The 18,407-nt window shown below is 39.8% G+C and overlaps 1 protein-coding gene across 1 annotated transcript in view; it reads left to right on the forward strand.

The window, feature by feature from the left end:
• The window catches only part of LOC129732664 (putative inorganic phosphate cotransporter), a 49,563-nt gene that overhangs the window by 6,508 nt on the left and 24,648 nt on the right, over nt 1–18,407 (forward strand). The window lies entirely within an intron of this gene.

Genomic DNA, 18,407 nt, shown 5'->3' on the forward strand with positions numbered 1-18,407 from the left:
TTCAATGTTTTTTTTTATGTATAATACATGAGGAAAATTTAACGTCGGTTTCAATGTTTGGAAAATAAAATGCATGATGCCTTAAAGACTTTCATATGCAATAAAAAAAACATAAAAATATCATTCAGTTATAAAGAAAAAAAAAAATAAATTGAAATATATGCTTTGTGTTGAAAATCACTTATGTCTTTTTTTTTAAGTTACTATATTACATTGCTTTTTTCATCGCATTCATCTCTTTATTCACTTCTACCTTCATATTTCATATTTGTGTTCATTTTCAATACTGTTTAAATACATTCAAGAGAAGTTTCCAAAATGCCGTTTCTAAAGTCAAAATAATACTCCACTATTTGCATTGTAGAAATTAGCAGGTGATTTGTTATGTCTTGGTTTGAGTTTACACGATTATTTTTACATGTGACTGGTATGATACAAACTTAAAACATGGTTTTGGTACTCAGTGCTGGTGATCCAAAACATAAACAATGATTAGTTTTTGATACTGCGTTAAAAACGGAATATAGATTAGTTCAACTTGTAAATATGAAAATAGTGTGATCAATTATACTGAAACATGTTTGAAAACGTTGTTATTATCAAACTAGGGCGAGCCATTTGTTATTCTGTTGACGGTTTGCAGTGTACAATTTAAATTTACATTTATAAAATCCGATATGTGACGAACACTCGTTGTTTCTCTTCGAAAGAAGGGTACTCTGCGCAACTCTGCGCAGGATCGGACTAGATGCATTTGGAAGCATTTTTTCCAAACTTTAAACGCTGTTTTATGCAAAAAATACGTAATTTTTTGATTCTGCCCAATTTTTTTGAGTATTACAATGATGCATTATCGAATGATGAGGATTTATTCTCCACTATTTTATAGACAACTTTTCCCTAGACGTCATCAAGATTCAAGTTACCCTTAAGGCTCCAGCAAATTTCGCAACATTGCATTTTTTTCAAGAAAAACGCTTAACAACGTTGACTCAGTACACTTTGAAAAGTCATAGAAAATTCAAAATTTGTTGTATTACTCTAAAAATTTGGATTCTAACACTTCAATAGTATACAACTATAGGAAAAACATAATTGAAATGAAATTCGCATTTCCAATTTTGGGTCGATGGCCAGCGATCCCTACTGTGCCGTGTCGATTCTCATTGAAAATCATGTCAGTGAAAAAAATGAAATTGTCTACAAACATGATGCAAACATGAAGCAATTGTTGATGTAATTCGGAACCAGTACAATGATTGCGTGTTGGGCATAACGCAATTAATGCTCTAGCGTTTCTCCAATGTATTTGGCAGCTCCAAACTACTACACCCAAACAGTTTCAACTGGTATCAAGCAGCATTGCAAAGCGAGCGAGAAGCAAAACCTTTCTCCTCCTTTCTGCTTGAGGACAAGACATATGCTACGCTTTTCAAGTCTCTTGCACACACGCTTTCAAAATACTTTTTCTTCTTCATGCATTCCTCTGAGTAGTAGCAAGCACGCACCGACAGTATGAGTGAGACTAACAACACTGGCATCTAGTATGAACAGCACGGGTGTCTCGCTCATTCGTAAAGCGACGAGACATCGTCCTGTGCGTCGCAACCCGAAACGAAAAAGAAGCGAAAGAGCAACCTGCAAATAATATGTGACGTATCTAGCCTCGTCGCACGTACATGGAAAGTCTACGACCAAGAGAGAAAGAGCACTCGATGTGAGAAATAAAGTGTCGGTATATGATACATATTCTGATTCCAATCAATGTCAATGTATTCGCAGTACAACTGTTGCGTTATGCGTTTCACACATTTATTGTGCGATTTCTGTGCAACATTTGTGCGAATCGGGAAGACACAATGATTGTACAAGACTTCAACTTTTGCGTGTGCAGACACTCAATGGGCGGATGATGCAACGCGCGCACCGATTCGCAAAGATCGGAGCGCCAGGCAGCATTCAAATCCCCTAAGGGAACACTTAAGAGCGCAATGAAGGCCAGTAAACGAGCCTGTTTCGCGACTTTGCGACAGTGCCAGTAAAAAACCCATGGGGTGAGGCTTATAGGATCGTTACGGCCAAGACCAAAGGCTCGTCAGCCCCGGCAGAGCAATCACCGGCTGCCTATTCCCGGAAAAGTGGAAGCGACAGAGACTGGTACTACCAGGTACCCGGCCAAAGACCGGGAAACCACCAGGTGACCCATCGGCATATAGACCAGTCTGTCTGCTAGACACAGCGGGCAAGGTGCTTGAGAGGGTAAGCCTCAACAGACTTCTGAGATTCACCGAGAGTGGAATCGGTTTGTCAAGCAACCGATTCGGCTTTCGCAAAGGTAGGTCCACGGTGGATGCTATTCTCTACGTCACCAAGACGGTTCAGGTAGCACTCCGACGTAAAAAAATGGACGTTTACTATTGCGCAATTGTCACGCTAGACGTGAAAAACGCGTTCAATAGCGCCAGCTGGGACTCTATGGCCTACGCGCTTCGGAGTCTCAGAGTGCCGGTGCCACTGTACAAGATTCTGGAAAGTTACTTTCAGTGTCGAATGCGAAATGCCGATTAACGCAGGGGTACCGCAAGGTTCTATCCGGGTCCGGTATTGTGGTCAGCGAGGTCGAATTGAAAGCCGTGCTATCCGCACGCGTAGTTGAGGACTGGATGCACTCCAGGAAACTGGAGTGAGCGCATAATAAGACAGAGGTCATCGTTGTGAACAACCGTAAATCGGAACAGAAGGCGTCGATTAGTGTTGGTGGATGCACTTTCGCCTCAAGGTGATCCTTGAAGCTCTTGGGGGTAATGGACGACGACACGTTTGGGAGCCATGACGACTATGCCTGCAAAAAAAGCTCCCACGATTATAGCGGCATTATCGCGCATGATGGCAAATAGCACGGCGGTATTTAGCATCAGGCGAAGTTGCTAGCTAGCGTTACATCGTCCATACTCAACTTCGATGGTCAGGTGGCAGTGGGAATGGTCCAATTCTACCAAAGGTAGATGGATGCACCAATCCATCCCGGATACTACTCCTGAAAACATAGTGAAAAGGATGTGCGACGACGAGAGTACCTGGAAAGCAGTCATCACGGCTGCTTCCCAGATCGTACTCACGCTGCAAGGCAGCGATCGATGGAACACCCAGCAAAATGTCGATGAAGGCCTTTAGGAAGTCAGCCAAGTCGTTAAAAATAAGGGAATGCACCAAGCACACTCGCCCTTCTTCCTTAAGTAATGCCTAACAGCAGTACCAGGAAGACTCGGGTTCGAGAAAAATGGAGAAATGTAGACTCTCAGTAAGTCGGAAAGAATGTGGATACTTCCCGAAAAATCAAGGAACGAGTTTCCAATCGTTATTACGTTGCCTGGGTGTATGCCAGTTGTTCCGGTTCGTATATACACTCTTTGCATTCTGTACTGATGATTTTTACGGCCTGCACCAATCCCTGTCTTGTCAAAAGAACATATCGGGCAACACTGTTTAGAGTCCCACGCTAGCACCAAGATGTTGACCAGCCGCCCTTAACCATTTTGGTGAACAGACGCTTGGTTTGACGAAGCATTTTCTCTACCGCTAAAAAATGATTAACACGCTAATGATCGCGTCGCACCCTGTCACTTACCTGTTGCCAGATTGACAACATCGCCCAGGTTACGCCAACCAGCTGTGTCGGTGTTCTAGTTGGAAGTCTATTGTAATTATATGACGGAGGCGTGAGATAACAGGACCTTGAAGGACCTTGTATCTCCCAGATGGTCTCAAGGTACGATGGTGGCCTAACAAGCCAGTCGTCGTAGGTTCGAGTCTCGGCTCGGGAGAGACTGTTAGCAAAAACATAATCAAGAAGACTGGAATCTCTGGATCAATCCCATACAAATGACAAACGTCAAATCAAACAGCGCACTCCATCTATTAAAGGTGGAAGTTTGCATTGCTGCGAGGACAGAGTGGGCGTATGTGGTGTTCCAACCTGTGCGATCGGCTTGCATTCGCATCGCCAGCACACACACTAGCATGCGTCAGTTCCACTTTTACTCGAAAGACCGCGCTGCCAAAACTGTCGCTCAACCTCAGACAGAATCCCCAGTCTTCTAGATATGATGTTTCTGCTGTCAGTAGGATCGTAGCGCTAGCCCCGCCATTGTCCTGTACGATTAACAGTTGGCTGCGAAGTCTGTGTATAAATAAAAAGAAGGTTAAGTTCTGAACCGTAATGTAGCACCAAGGCTTTGCTTTGTGAGGGCCAGAACTAAGTTTGACACTCCTTCAGGTTCTCAACGCACCATTTGAAAATTTCGCGACGATTATATTTAAAATCGTTCGTGTATAAACTATAATATTCAACATAATCTATTCATTATTCTATAATGCTGGATTTTAGTAAATGCCGTTTAGAAAATTTTAACACAATTTACTTATCAGATTTTTGCAAAGACAATACCTAATACTGCAACTAGTACACGCTAAACTGTGAGAGTACTGAAGATCGCTGTATTCTTTTGACATTTTTTGATCGATTTTGTGAAAGCATGTAATAATTTGAGCAATATGAGTTTAATTAAAGAAGTAAGATTAAAATTTTCAAATATTTGTGGTGTACTATTTGACTTTTTTCTTTATTCATTCTTCGTCCACTTTTTCTGTTCTCTCTATTCTTTCCTTTTTCTACTCTTTATAGACTTTAAATTTCCGCTATTTTCTTTGTCTTCCATCTATAATCGGCATCTATATATCAAACATTGCAAAGATGTTCGTCTTTGCAATATTTCATGTTCATGTTCAACTTCGTTTTCGTATTTAGAAAATCGTTTTTAGACCATTCAACTAGGATCAGTCAACTATTTAAATCGATTGACATTGGATTACCGGCCTACGGGTGTAGCAATTCAAATTGCAAAGCTTAAGTGGCATAGAAGCGGTGGAACAGCGTGCCTATAGCGGATCACGTGCAAGTCTTGAGGAACTGCATCGTGCTAATGATGGACGTGAAGTGAATTTATTTTCTTACCGATAAGTTTCTGTTTTAGTCTGTGCTGTATAATGGGTTGGGTTGGTATTACAAAAGTTCACATCAATGGACAACGTAATTCTAATTCCCTAATAAAGAATGGGATGGAAAATGTTTTCTCAGTCATCGTTTCGTTTTGTATTTATGTTATCAATATCGTATCGCATGGATCATGAATATTTCAATATGCTAGTTGTTTATCAGAAGCAAGCCTGGCCTGTTTCGACATGAGAAGAAAGGTTTGTCAGTGAGTATGAACAATAATCATATGAAAACTCTGTTAATTTAAATCTTCCACTCAGATTGGGTGATGTTAGCCGAGTTAAGTCTAGTATAATTTCATTCTCGTGGAAACAAAATTGACACAACTAGGAATGATGAACTATCTTACTATTCTAACTATTTGCTTATTCGAACATGTGCCATACAATCAGGTGGCGCCGCTAGGTTAATGAGCGCTCTCTTTAAACACATTAATCTATTTTAACAGCGTTTACATTCCACCTCTCTGTTTGACACACAAAATATATTGCGTGCAACGACATTATCTTTAAACAAATCATTAAACTCGATTTGCCAATGACGAAAGAAGGCTTCGACAAGGTTTCGCCCAGATTTGCAAACACCCACGCCGTGAAGTGTGAAATGTGCCGATGGTCCCCAAAGTTGTCGGATTGGCAATCCACTACCGCTCTCGGTTCATTCATCTGCCTTCCTCGAAGTAGTTTATCAATGGATGATAATTTAGATTGGCCATGAACTGGTACCATTCACCTTTCCAACTTTATAGCTTTAGGGTAAGCAGGAAATGTTTCGCTCTAACAGTGTATTTGATGAAACAAATCGTATAATTAACAAAAAAAAAATTAATAAACCACTAACCATCGAAGATAATTTTCTAAATTTCGGTGTAATAAAATAATGTTTTACGAGAAATTATGTTTTCTCACCGCTATCAAGGAATCGTACGTTGGAATCTCGATGAGAATGCATCAAAAGTGAGGAGCGCTGGACATCGACAAGGAGAAAAAAAATTCTCTCCATTAAAATAAATAAACCTATGATTTGATACATGAAATCATTGTTTGATGGTTTCATAATTTTTAATTGCATATTAGTAGGAATAACACATCCTCAATTATTATGATTTAAAAAAATCTATTACACATGCTAGCTCTAGATTCTCTTGGACAAATGACATGCGACGTTTGTTAGAACGTTGTGAAACTGAGTGTCATGGTCATCGTTTGACGGAGGACAGCAAAGATAGTGGCCATTGGCTCCGAAACCACGTGTACGATATTTCATATCAATCCACGGAGGCGCGATACACAAACTACAGCCCCTGATAAGATCGACGTTAGCTGTATTCCTACCATCAGACAGCTTTATACGGTTATCTTCAGTTACGGTTTCTTGACAACCATGGGCTTTGTGATTGTAAACAATCAATGTTCCATGAACTCCGTCGAACGCCACCGGGAAAGATTTTGTGCGGCGCCGAGCGTCTAATAGCATTCTGATGAGTATGCAGTATGCTAATTGGTTGTTGTTATCTGTAACATGCTGAAATTGTATTGTTTCACTAATTATCAATCATTATCCATTCAACGTGATTCAAGTTTCAAAATAATGTCCTGCTGTTTTTAGTGGAACGGAGAATACGAAAGCGTATTCTCGTGATGGCGCTTGCTTGAGCATTTGAATCTCGAAGTTGGAAAATTTTTCAAACAACTATCAGTAGCAAGTTTATAACTTACGATACGTACCTTCATATTTCGCAGTTAGATAAATCCACCAAATTAAGCAAAATCCGTACTGGAATTCAAAATTAAGTAATACTCGTCACAAAAACCCAGATAAACAAAATAAAAAAAGTATTTTAGAGTACGATGTAACCTGAATCAAAAGAAGTACTGTGTGACAATTAGAAGTCCGAAATACGTGTTCCTTCTGAAATTTAAAGTGAAGTTGCAAGTCGCAAGAACTGGGTGTGTAGTTGCTTTTTGTTTCATTGGAAATCAAACCCAATAAACTAAGACCAACAATGAATGTTTGAAACATAGTTTTCTCAAAACAATTTTTCATTTTAAATTCGAGTCATTTACTATCAGGATGCTTATGGATGGGGTGTAAAAAATAAATAACACTGAGAAGAAAAAAAGGACTAGCTTTTATAAAAAATTGTATGCAAGTTACGACGTTTCTGCCATACGCGCTAGAGAGAGAGGCAAACAGCTATGAGTGGTTTTGTTCTCCTCTCTCGTTCGTGCTCATTGTGTTTTTGTTTGTTTGCAATGAAGGCCGTGAAACAGCGTTTTCTTCGTGATCGTGCTTGGACAGCATCCGAAATCGGACGTGGCGAGACACTTTTTAACAAAAAGCCACCATAAATTCACGATTCACAATATGATCGTTCGGTTTGACGCTGAATGGCCAATGTCCAGCAATGACAAACCGGGCCCACAAAATAAGCACCAGCTAAACGGACGAAATTGAAAGCTGCAGCTAAGAACAAGTTTGGCGCCAGCACCAGGAAGCTGGCCAAGAAGTTTGACACGTCACTGGGTAAGGCGCTCATAAGGCGAAGGGCGTGAAACATTACAAGTGAGCATCTAGACCGAAGTACACCGGGAAGCAGTTGCAGGAAATCTCGGGAGTGTGCCGATAGCTGCACCGTACGTAAAGAGAACAAGTGAGAAAATACGCAAGGAAGAAAATCTTCCAAACGTTCTCCAAGCGTGGTCAATCGTATAGAGCCATACTGTCCAAATTGAGGTATTGGTGAGTACAACTCAATTCCCGTATCATCAAATGTGCCAAAAAGTGAATCGCAAGGTGGTTTAGACCATGGAGGCGAGGGTTCCGGGAGTCTTGAAGAAGATTTAAGATGAAGGGCCTGTATCTGTTTAATTGTTCCACACCTCAAACGCACATTGTATGGACTTGTGAAAATGCAATAAGGGGCCATCCACATACTACCTGGACAGATCTTAAACGATTTTGACATTTGACAACACTTTTACTTCTGACGGTGGCAAGGCGCGCTGTCTAAATACATTCTTGAACAAACATGTCAAACGAGTACTCGGCACCACGTCGTTTTTTTCCACAAACGTATTTCGACATTTTTTCTTGAAATGAGAATTACGCACGTTTTGTGCGTAACTTTTGGAAATTACTCATATTATTGCCAGTTACTTGGAAAGAGGACGGAGCGCGGCAGAATAGGAAATGGCGAGGAAAGTAAAACATTTATGAAAACTGCACCGGCCGCGGTCAAAAAATTAACACTAAGAAAAAAATCGTGAATTCGAAACTTATTTGCATGCCTTTACCCACTTTACCGCTATCCTCAACGTTTTGTAAGAGAAAAAATTAAACTGCCTACTTCAATTACATTACTTTGGGCATCCAAAAGGTGCCAGTTGCCGATGATTCTTGTTCTCTGGTTATTTCGGGCAAAAATCCAGCCATTTTTGGCACTTTGCAGCTACCAAGTACTCCTTAACAGCCGCTAGATATACGGGTGAAACCCGGTATTAGATGACTAGTTCAATTTTGCCTTTTCTTCCTTTTCAGCATCAGCACCTAGCATCCGTATGATATCGGTACGGTTTTGGAATGCAAATGATGGTGAAATGTTTGAATAGTACCTTTAATAAATTTCCAGTAAGGCGACATTTTTAAAATATGTAACGCAAAAAAAAAACCCACTCCCCATATTAAGGGCATCCTTGACAGTGCGCTTCTATACCCGGTTTGGCAGCGCTCTCAGGGGGGATTTATGCTGTCAAAATTCATATATGTGTGCGTTATCGCAGATCAACTCTGGTCCATGAAGTTTGTTGGTCCATGACGTTTAAAAGATTTCCTGTGTGGTGAGGAAACTTCATGATTTTCAGCTAATTGCAGGCTGCTGCCACCAAATTTCACTACGCAACGCAGTATGAATAAAAGTTTTCCGCGATTTTTAGAGTTTTGTTAAAAGAGAACGTTACAATTCTACTAAATTTTACTTCAATCAAAACGACACAAACCAAAACAACGGGACGCCTTGTTGCCAAATATGCTGGTCACGGTTACACGATATTTGACAGATAGATTCCCCCTGAGCGCTCTATCATCACTTCATACCGTACCGGAAATAGTAGCGCACTGTTAAGGATGCCCTAAGGAAATGTAACTCCAAGACCTCCTGCCCTCTCTTAAAAATTACGTAATGCAGTAGAAGAATTTGCTTAGTAGAAATGTTCGTTTTGGAGAATCTCTTCAGAGATTTTTTGTTACGTAACACTGATTTGACCTCTCCTCCTCCCCTATGTAACAAATCGTAATGCTCATGATACCCCCCTCCTCCTATGCTGCCCATAATTCAAAATTTGGGTAATATGCCATTTTTACCAAAATCGAGAAAACAGTTTCTTGTGATGGTAAACACCTTAAACAAGGTCCCTACGGAAGCCAATTGTCAAAAAATGCATTTGGGAAGGCAGCAAATGTGAAATAATTTTGGCTTATATCCAAAATAATTGAGAAGTTGGCTGATATCCAATATGTTTCTACCTGTGTCATGTTCACGACCCAGTGTATTACTACTGTACTTTGTGTCGTCTAACTTTCGAAAGTGTGTTGTAGTCTGGTGGTTACTGGCGACAGGTAAGCGATCGTAAGGCCCTTACATAAAATTTTACTATTTTTACGAAGAATATATGATGCAACATAAATTTATTTGTTGTGCTGCGAAACTCAATGATCAAAACGAGTGACTGTTTCATTCTGTCATAAATCTTTACATTCTTGAAAATGCAATTTAGCTCTTTGATTAGAAGCAATAATAAAGAAAAGATTTAAATTTCATTTTGGATGTGATGAGAAAAAACAGGAAAGTGGATTGTGAGATTATTATGAATGATAATATTTTCGTTATATTGTTAAATTGTTGCACGAAACAATTGTCTCGTCGTCCTTTTCGTCCCCACTTGTGCTTTCGTATTGTTTTATTAAATTCAAAACCATTTTCATCACCAACGAGCACGATATAATTCACATCATATGTCAACTGACCTTTCGTTTATAATTGAAAAAAACGGCTACAGCGCTAAAAATACATGGCGGATGGAATTTTCCTGCAGAGTTCTCTGTTTCAACTCAACGGCAAGGTTCCAGCATATATGAAGGGTGATACACTCAATAAAAAAGTTGTCATGAACAGTCAAAATATGTTGTACCGACAAAAAACTTTAAAATGCGTTTTTCTCGATTTGATGCTTATGGCAGTATGGCGTTACATAATTTTTGGATACCGCCTAAGCGTGGCGTGTGTACTAAAGCGAGTGAGACAACAACAACAAATCGTTCAAAATCAGATCGGTTGTATACTTTAGTGTCGGCTATGCTTGGGAAGTAAGGTAGTGATTGATTTCTCGGTATGATTTGGACATTTACTTTTTACTATTTTTTTTGAATTGGTTGTTTTTGTTACAACAACTTAATCGTAAAAAAGTTTCTGATCAATTAATGCCAAAACCTCGATAATCTGATAAAGAATGATTGAAATATAAGCGCTCAAACCCTGACCACTTTGTTCATGATTGTTACGGATATCCGCATCCGCAAATGCGAAACATCTGCATGAAAATTGACATCCGCATTCGCATTCGCATCCGCATCATACCATGCGGATATTGAAAAAAAATATGACTACATAACTTTTGCACTGGAGAGGGACATTGTCATGTGAAATAAGCAAAATAAAACACAAGCGATGCTACGGATATCCGCATTCGCAACCGCGGATGCGATTCATCCGTATGAAAATTGACATCCGCATCTACATCTGCATCCGTAATCACATATCCGCATCTGCAGTTGTCTGAATAATCACATCCGTAACATCCCTGATTGAAATTCTTGACTTTCGAATTCAGGTACCTAACTTCTAGGTAGACGTAACACATCGTTCAATCAGTCTGTGGGACTAACCCATAGATGGCATTACTAATGTGTCAAATCAACCTCATTTTTCGAAAGTGCCCACCTTCAAATGACATGTATAAAATTTTCACGTCAATCGAACCATAAATAACAAAGCTAATGTGGTGAAAGTGACGCTCCTTTTGCATTTGTGTAAAAAAAACGAATATCGTGTGTTGATAAAACATTGATATTTGTTGAGAAAACATACCGTGCAAACTCCGCAATGGCTTGAAAAGTGTTATCCGGACTCTACTCCATCGAAAACAACGATTTGTCGGTGGTATGCAGATTTCAAACAATACAAGTAATGCAGAACGCTTAGGTGGGCCAAATGAAGCAGTAACTTCGGAAAATATTAAGCAAATTTCGAAAATCGTGATGGATGACCGCAAAATGAAAGTTCCTGAGATTGCTAGGATCGTAAACATATTAACTGGAAGTGCGTTTACGATTTTAAACGAAAAATTGAGCATGAAAAAGGTATTTTCGGAGTGGGTGCCGCGTTTGCCCACAGTTGAACAAGAGCAACAACGAATAGACGATTCAGAGAGTTCTTCGACACTGTTTACTTGCAATAAACAGGAGTTCTTTCGTCGGTATGAGACAATGGACGAAACATGGATCCACCATTCCACTCCGGAGTCGAATTGGCAGTCAGCTGAGTGGCGTGCAGTCGGTGAGAGCCGTCCAAAGCGTCCGAAAACACCTAAGGCAGCTGACAAAGTCATGGCGTCAGTTTTATGGGATGCACACGGTATAATTTACATCGACTACCTTGAAAAGGGAAGAACCATAAATAGCGACTATTACAACGAGTTATTGTTGCGTTTGAAAGACGAAATCGCGAAAAAAAACGACCACACTTGAAGAAAAAAATCACAAGAAGGTTGTATGCAAAGCCACGACCGCAAGGTTGAAGTAGAATACTTTTACAAGAAAGATAACCCGGCTGCTTGCGTGTCAGTCATTTTTTCTAGTAAATAAACGTTGACCGTTCATTGGCAGTATTGTAATTTCTTTTTGTCTGATATTTTGAATGAAATTCATTGAATATTTTTAAATTTTGTGCAAATGAGAAGTTGAAGTGCTGCCGAATTGTAATATGCACATTTAATACGACATCATTAAACGGGAACGGAACAAAGGCTACGGTTATGCAGAACGCGAATGCCGGCGCGATGCGATTGGCCCGTGGTGAAATGTACAGCTCTTTTTAAGGCGAAGTAGAACTATACATTTCAACAGATTTCGTCTTGCCGAATCGCAACGCGCCGTTATTTGCGTTCTGCATGACCGTAGCCAAACACTAAGCGACGCAAACACGTAATAATAGTCAGAGTATGCATGTAGATGAAGATTATTAACTTTGGATTATAGCGCAAAACGAGAAAATATTAACTCTTCAAATAATCATTTGTGTTCTTTAAATTTCAGTTGTTCAATTTAATATCCGATGACATGTTTGTTTATTATCTGATGAAGCTCTTATATAGGCCAAATGATGCATTCCCAATTTACTAGGTCCATAACTCTGCCGACCGTGCTTGGGAAAGCGCGGTATAACGACCAATCAGAGGTTGAATTTTGTGTTTTGACAAGGCTTAAGAGTTTTCAATAGTACAATAGTTCGAATGATAAAATTGCAATTTAATGCATTTGGTAGGAATTTCCTAATCGATTGCTGCAAAAACGAAGGAAATCCATCGAAAACTAACCGATTTATTAGCATTTGAATTTTTTCTCACTTTTTTCAGTTTTAGATTTTCATTCCACATCCCTATGTAGCTGAACTTCCTGAGAGAAGTATTCTACTTCAAAATTAAATCTTCATTAATTCATTTGTTGTCCTTATAAGGACAATTGTTCAATTTATCATAGGATGTAGTGTTTATCTTACATCTCTGTGTTACCTTGATAGTGAGGACTAAGGCGCACGGTCAACACAATGAGAAAGGTGTTTTCACATTGAAAACTAGACACGGCTTTACTGGAGGAAGTTTTGGCAAATGCATCTACCGCTAATACCACCGCTATCATTCGAAAGCGCGTCGTTTCATGTGGGGAATATCAACAACGAAAAATGACGCACGTCTAAGCATAACCCGACTGTTTCGCCGTGCTGCTCCCATTTACCTTTACATCGGCCTCAGGGATGTACCGGCTGCATCTGCATCTACCGCTGAGGTTGTCACTATACTGCTATTGGTACCAAAAGCTATTAACTCTTCAAATAATTGTTTTATTCGTTCTCAAAAGAACAATTGTTCAATTCAAAATCGGATTTACGCAATCGCAATTACCGACAATAATATTCTTCTGAACAAAATGATGCAACTTTCACATTAGGCCTCTGCCATAAAAGACGCGAACCGATTCGCTCGGCTGTAGGTTAATGTACAGCCATCACTAGAGCTGTACATTAACCTGCGGCCGAGCGAATCGGTTCGCGCCGCTTTTCGCGTCTACTATGGCAGAGGCCTTAGAGAAAGTTGCTGGCTGATGTAGGGATGGGAAATATCGACTAAAATCGCTATCGATAACTATCGATAATTTCCCAATTCTATCGATAACTATCGATAATTATCGATAGTTTGACAGCTAGAAGCAGATGCAGAAAAACAACAAAATGTTGCTTACGTTGTGGACAGGAACAATATTTAATAGTTTATTCGCACATATCGTTCACACTTATGCGAAATTTCGCCGTTGTCCGTACGAGTTAAAATGAGCGAAAATGATTATCTTTCAATTTTCTAACAATTTTAAAGAGGATTTCGTGTGAGAGCGAACAAGCATCAAAGTGTCTTTCAAAACTGGCAAGGTCAATTTATTGTTTTCAGTTCTGGCATCATTGTGGAGTATGCATGCCACCGCGAGAGAATTATCAATAGCTATCGATAACGCTGAAAGCTTAACGATTCTATCGATAGCCGGCAACTATCGATATTATCGATAATTATCGATAGGTTTCCCATCCCTAGGCTGATGTATTCACTTCATGCAAGCCTGCTGCTGATGCTTCCCGCTACCACACTGAAACAGCATTTCAGTGAAGGGAGTGTCGTTGCATCAGCTGACCCTGCTACTATCGATGCTGATATACCCGCTGCAACAGCTACGCTATGCATAGCCATGCCACAGTTGTGGCCGCTATACGCTGGCCCAACTGCTGAGCAACTGCAACGCTATCCGTAGCCATGCCACAGTTGTGGCCGCCATTGGTATCCGCTGTACCTGCATCTGCTCGATGGTGAGATCCGCTGAAACTGCTACGCTTATCCGCAGCCATGCCACAGTTGTGGCCACTATCCGCTATCGATGGTACCCACTGCTCGCTCCCGCTGCTGCTAAGGGAGGACTGCTGTCGTCGCTGTTCAGAACTATTATGAGCGGCTTCGACTAAAACAGGCTCTTATATAGGGATGAAAATAGGAATGAGTTATTTTTCGTACATGGTGGAATGATATAACTTGAAACATATGTGTGACTTCATTCTGGCTCAGAGCGATCATTTGATAAGCTCCACCTCTTTTTTCAGTTTCTAAAGTTTTTCCTCAGTTTCGTAGCACGGATGCACAAAAATGATTTCTTGTGAACATTCTGTCGAGCCGGACCGATAGCACTCTCATTGAAGCAACAAAATAACATGTTTTGTGTCGTGTTGTGCAGCTTGGTTGAAGAAAATGTTCCCGTCCCCGTGTCGCATGTAAGCAGATTATTGCGTTCAGTAGACAGTAGATAGTGTACCGATGGTGCTCTCACACACGCAACGGTTTTAACCCGTATCTTATTGCGGTTTGTAACATCAAGCGACTTCGTTTGCTCGCTGTTGCGTGTTGCATCATGTTGCAACTTGGCAGCAGGGAGACGACAAAATTCTGTTTATGCTGATTGATTGAATCGACTCCATATTAGCTCTGCATAGTCAAACTAACTGCTTTTGTGAATGCGTACTAACAGGGCAGTTTATTATTCAATGTCGGTTATGCTGATCGCAGCCTTTGCGCTGCCCCTACAGTGGGGGGTTTACTAAATAAAGTGAAAATTAGACAACTACAACAGAATTTGATTGCATCCCGCACAGAAGGTCTGCTTGTGTTGATGCCAGAAAATTAAGATACACGGACAACATGCACTGTGGAAGCTACTTCACATTCAGTAAATTAGACGGGTGCGACAAATTTAAATTGCTAGGATGCAACACAGAATGCTTGCTTGCGTTGAACAAAATTATTAACTTTCAATGACTTGTTTATTTGCCTTGAAAAAGGCGTTTTGATTTCCGAAATTGGATTTCCTGATGGCAATCTTCATGCTGCCCAAACACGGGGGGAATAATAGCAGTTTGGCGACACACGCTGAGAAAAACCGCGCTGCTCCTGAGACGTGGTGACCAATCACAGGGCTAGTTCTGCTGTTAAGGAAGGACGACTGCTGTTGTCGCTGTCTAGAACTATTATGAGCGGCTACGGCTGAAACAGGCTCTTATATAGGCCAAATAGCATGTTTTCAATTGCAAGGTATATGATCCTGTCGACCGTGCTTGGAAAGCAAGCATATAACGACCAATCAGAGGTCGAGTTTTTCGTTTTGACAAGGCTTGACAATTTTCAATAGTACAATAGTGTAAATAATAAAATTACAATTATCTTATTTTGGGAAGAATCTTAGAAGATTTTCCAATCTATTGCTGCAAGAATGAAGGAAATCCATCGAATACTAACCGATTTATTAGCATTTGAAATTGGACATATTTTTCACTTTTTTCGGTTTCAGATTTTCATTTCACATCCCTATGTAGCCGAACTTCCTGAGAGAAGTATTCTACTTCAAAAAAATCACCTTTCATCAAGACACCTTGCCACAAGTCAATGAAAACAATGGCCAAATTTAACGAGTCTAATTTACTTCCTCACCCGCCATACTCTCCAGATTTAGCCATCAGCGACTACTGGCTCTTTGCTGATCTCAAAAAGATGCTCCAGGGAAAAAGATTTGGCTCGAATGATTAATTGCTGAGACTAAAACTTATTTTGAGGCCAAGGACAAATCGTTCTACAAGCATGGAATCGAAAAGTTAGAGAAGCGTTGGGACGATTGTATTGCACTTGAAGGTGATTATGTTGATGAATAAAAAATAATTTTGCAGAAGAATGTTGTTTTCTTAGTTAGTCCCGGGACTTATTGAACGATGTGTTAGTTCTATGTAAAAACTGTTCTAGTCCCGCCGATAGAACATTTCAATTTGGTAGAACATTAAAGGTGACACCTGAAGCTTTCGAATGACGAGCATTAGAGCGATACTGATTTTTCTAATTCAGTTTGCTCTACCGGAAACACCGTGGATTGTTCATCGGGTTTGTCGCTTCTACGATTACTTACGGGGAAACTTAATTCAAATCTCTAAAGACTACGCATCTCCGAGCTGGCTAAGGGCATCACAATTCGCAGGAACGGTTAAAATTATAATCTTGCATATTTTTCCACTTTGAGCTCTAGGATAAACGACAACTCGACAATTGGACATAAATTCTAGTTCAACTCTTCATCATACTCGTTATTGTGATAATAATGTCGCGGTAGTTTTTACACGTTTTCATCTGTTTTGATTTGTTTACAGTTCAAAACTAGTTGAAACTGGCGAAAACAGAACAGTGATGTACAAAAACCACTTGTTGGCCTTTACATATCACATGGTACAAAATTGTTTCGAAACTCAACAATGGATTGTTTAGAGTACAACGAGGTAGCCTTTTCAGCTGGTCTTGAGGTATAATGCTGACTTAACAAGCCAGTTGTCTTATGTTCGAGTCCCGGCTCGGGTTCGTAGGATCGTAGCGGGCTAGCCCGTCATTGTTCTGTACTCTAAAAAAGTTGGCTGCATCTGTGTATAATAAACAGAAGGTCGAATTCCGAATCGGAATGTAGCACCAAAGCTTTGCTTTGAGGCAGTTCTCCGGAGCTAACTACCTAAGACATGAACATATTTCTGATCGTATCGCTTGTTTGAAAGTTAGGCTGGCTCCTGGAACGAGTAACGAAAATCCTCCTTTAGATTTTGAACTTAAGCAGACGCTAGAGGAACACATATCGACTGTAATGATAAGTAATAACCTGTACGTGAGATTTGCAACGTTTCTGATATCCTGAACGGAATTGTGGATGGTTCAAGAGTAAATACACAAATATTTTTACTTTCGATTTTATTGGTAACAGAATGGAAAAAAAGTTGGCATTTACCCACTTCACTACTGAGCATATACTTAATGTGCTCACATGATAACACGTAGCACGAATTCATAATCCTTTGAAATGAGGTGAATTGCACTCTTCGACAGAAAAGATTCCAATGCTATAATATAGGTTAAGTACACACTCGTTTTCTGGCAAACATAACAATTCACAAGTCGTATGGCAAACCCAAGTACCTATTCGAATTGCAGTTACATTCCAACTGTCGATTTTAAGCAGCAAAAGTATGCACTGGTACTAAATAAGAGTGAGGCTACACTTCTCTCATTTGGTACTAACCGATAAGTGCAGGAATCAGTTACTTTGTCAGTATAGTAACTTGATGAAAACTATGAGGAAACGGAATCATTACAACACCCGGTTAATTTTACCTAGTTTTCAATCGGAAATAATAAACTAATATTCTCTGGAAATGTACTTCTTAAGCAAAGTGAAATTCAATACTAACACCTTGTGAACAACCTCCCTGAACCAAAAAGGTCAATTCTTGCAATGATAAAAAAACAACCAATGATAAGAGATGAATTCTTTATGTCTAGTCAAGTCTAGTCTAGTCTGCACTAATGATAAGAGATGCATTCTTTATGTGATCCTTAACGTGGACGTTAGCAGAGCTCTAGGTAAATCTCACAACTGTCATTGCAGCCGTGTAAAATCGATTTGTTTTTTATTATTTTTCACCACGATAATGTATAGCAACCAGTTTACAACATTTGATATGTAAAACATTATATTTTTTTCAATCAGTAAAACGTACATGTATTGTTGCCGAAGTAAACATTGTTCCATCTTCTACTGTTGTTATAACAAGTGAATCAGCAAATGATTGCAGTAACCTAAAAGCATTGATTAAGTTGTGTTATTACAGACGGTTTAATATGCTGAAAATAGATAGCCTTCAATATTGCATACGTAACTCAAGTCGACAGCTCGTTAAAAGAATGAAAGGCAACGCATGTCCATCACTTGGTGCATCGAATCTAAAATCGTACCTCTTTTGTTCTGATCGTCAAACATCGAACTTTTCCTCTCAAAGACAGCTACCTGTTCAGCACTTTACTGAAAACACGATAATAACAATTATGACCATCACCCAAAGTGTAGTGCTTTTAGCACCCGAAACTAGTTTCAACCGCTTCATACGCAAAGGTGCGGGTTCTGC

Source organism: Wyeomyia smithii, chromosome 3, assembly GCF_029784165.1.
Source record: "Wyeomyia smithii strain HCP4-BCI-WySm-NY-G18 chromosome 3, ASM2978416v1, whole genome shotgun sequence".
NCBI lineage: Eukaryota > Metazoa > Arthropoda > Insecta > Diptera > Culicidae > Wyeomyia > Wyeomyia smithii.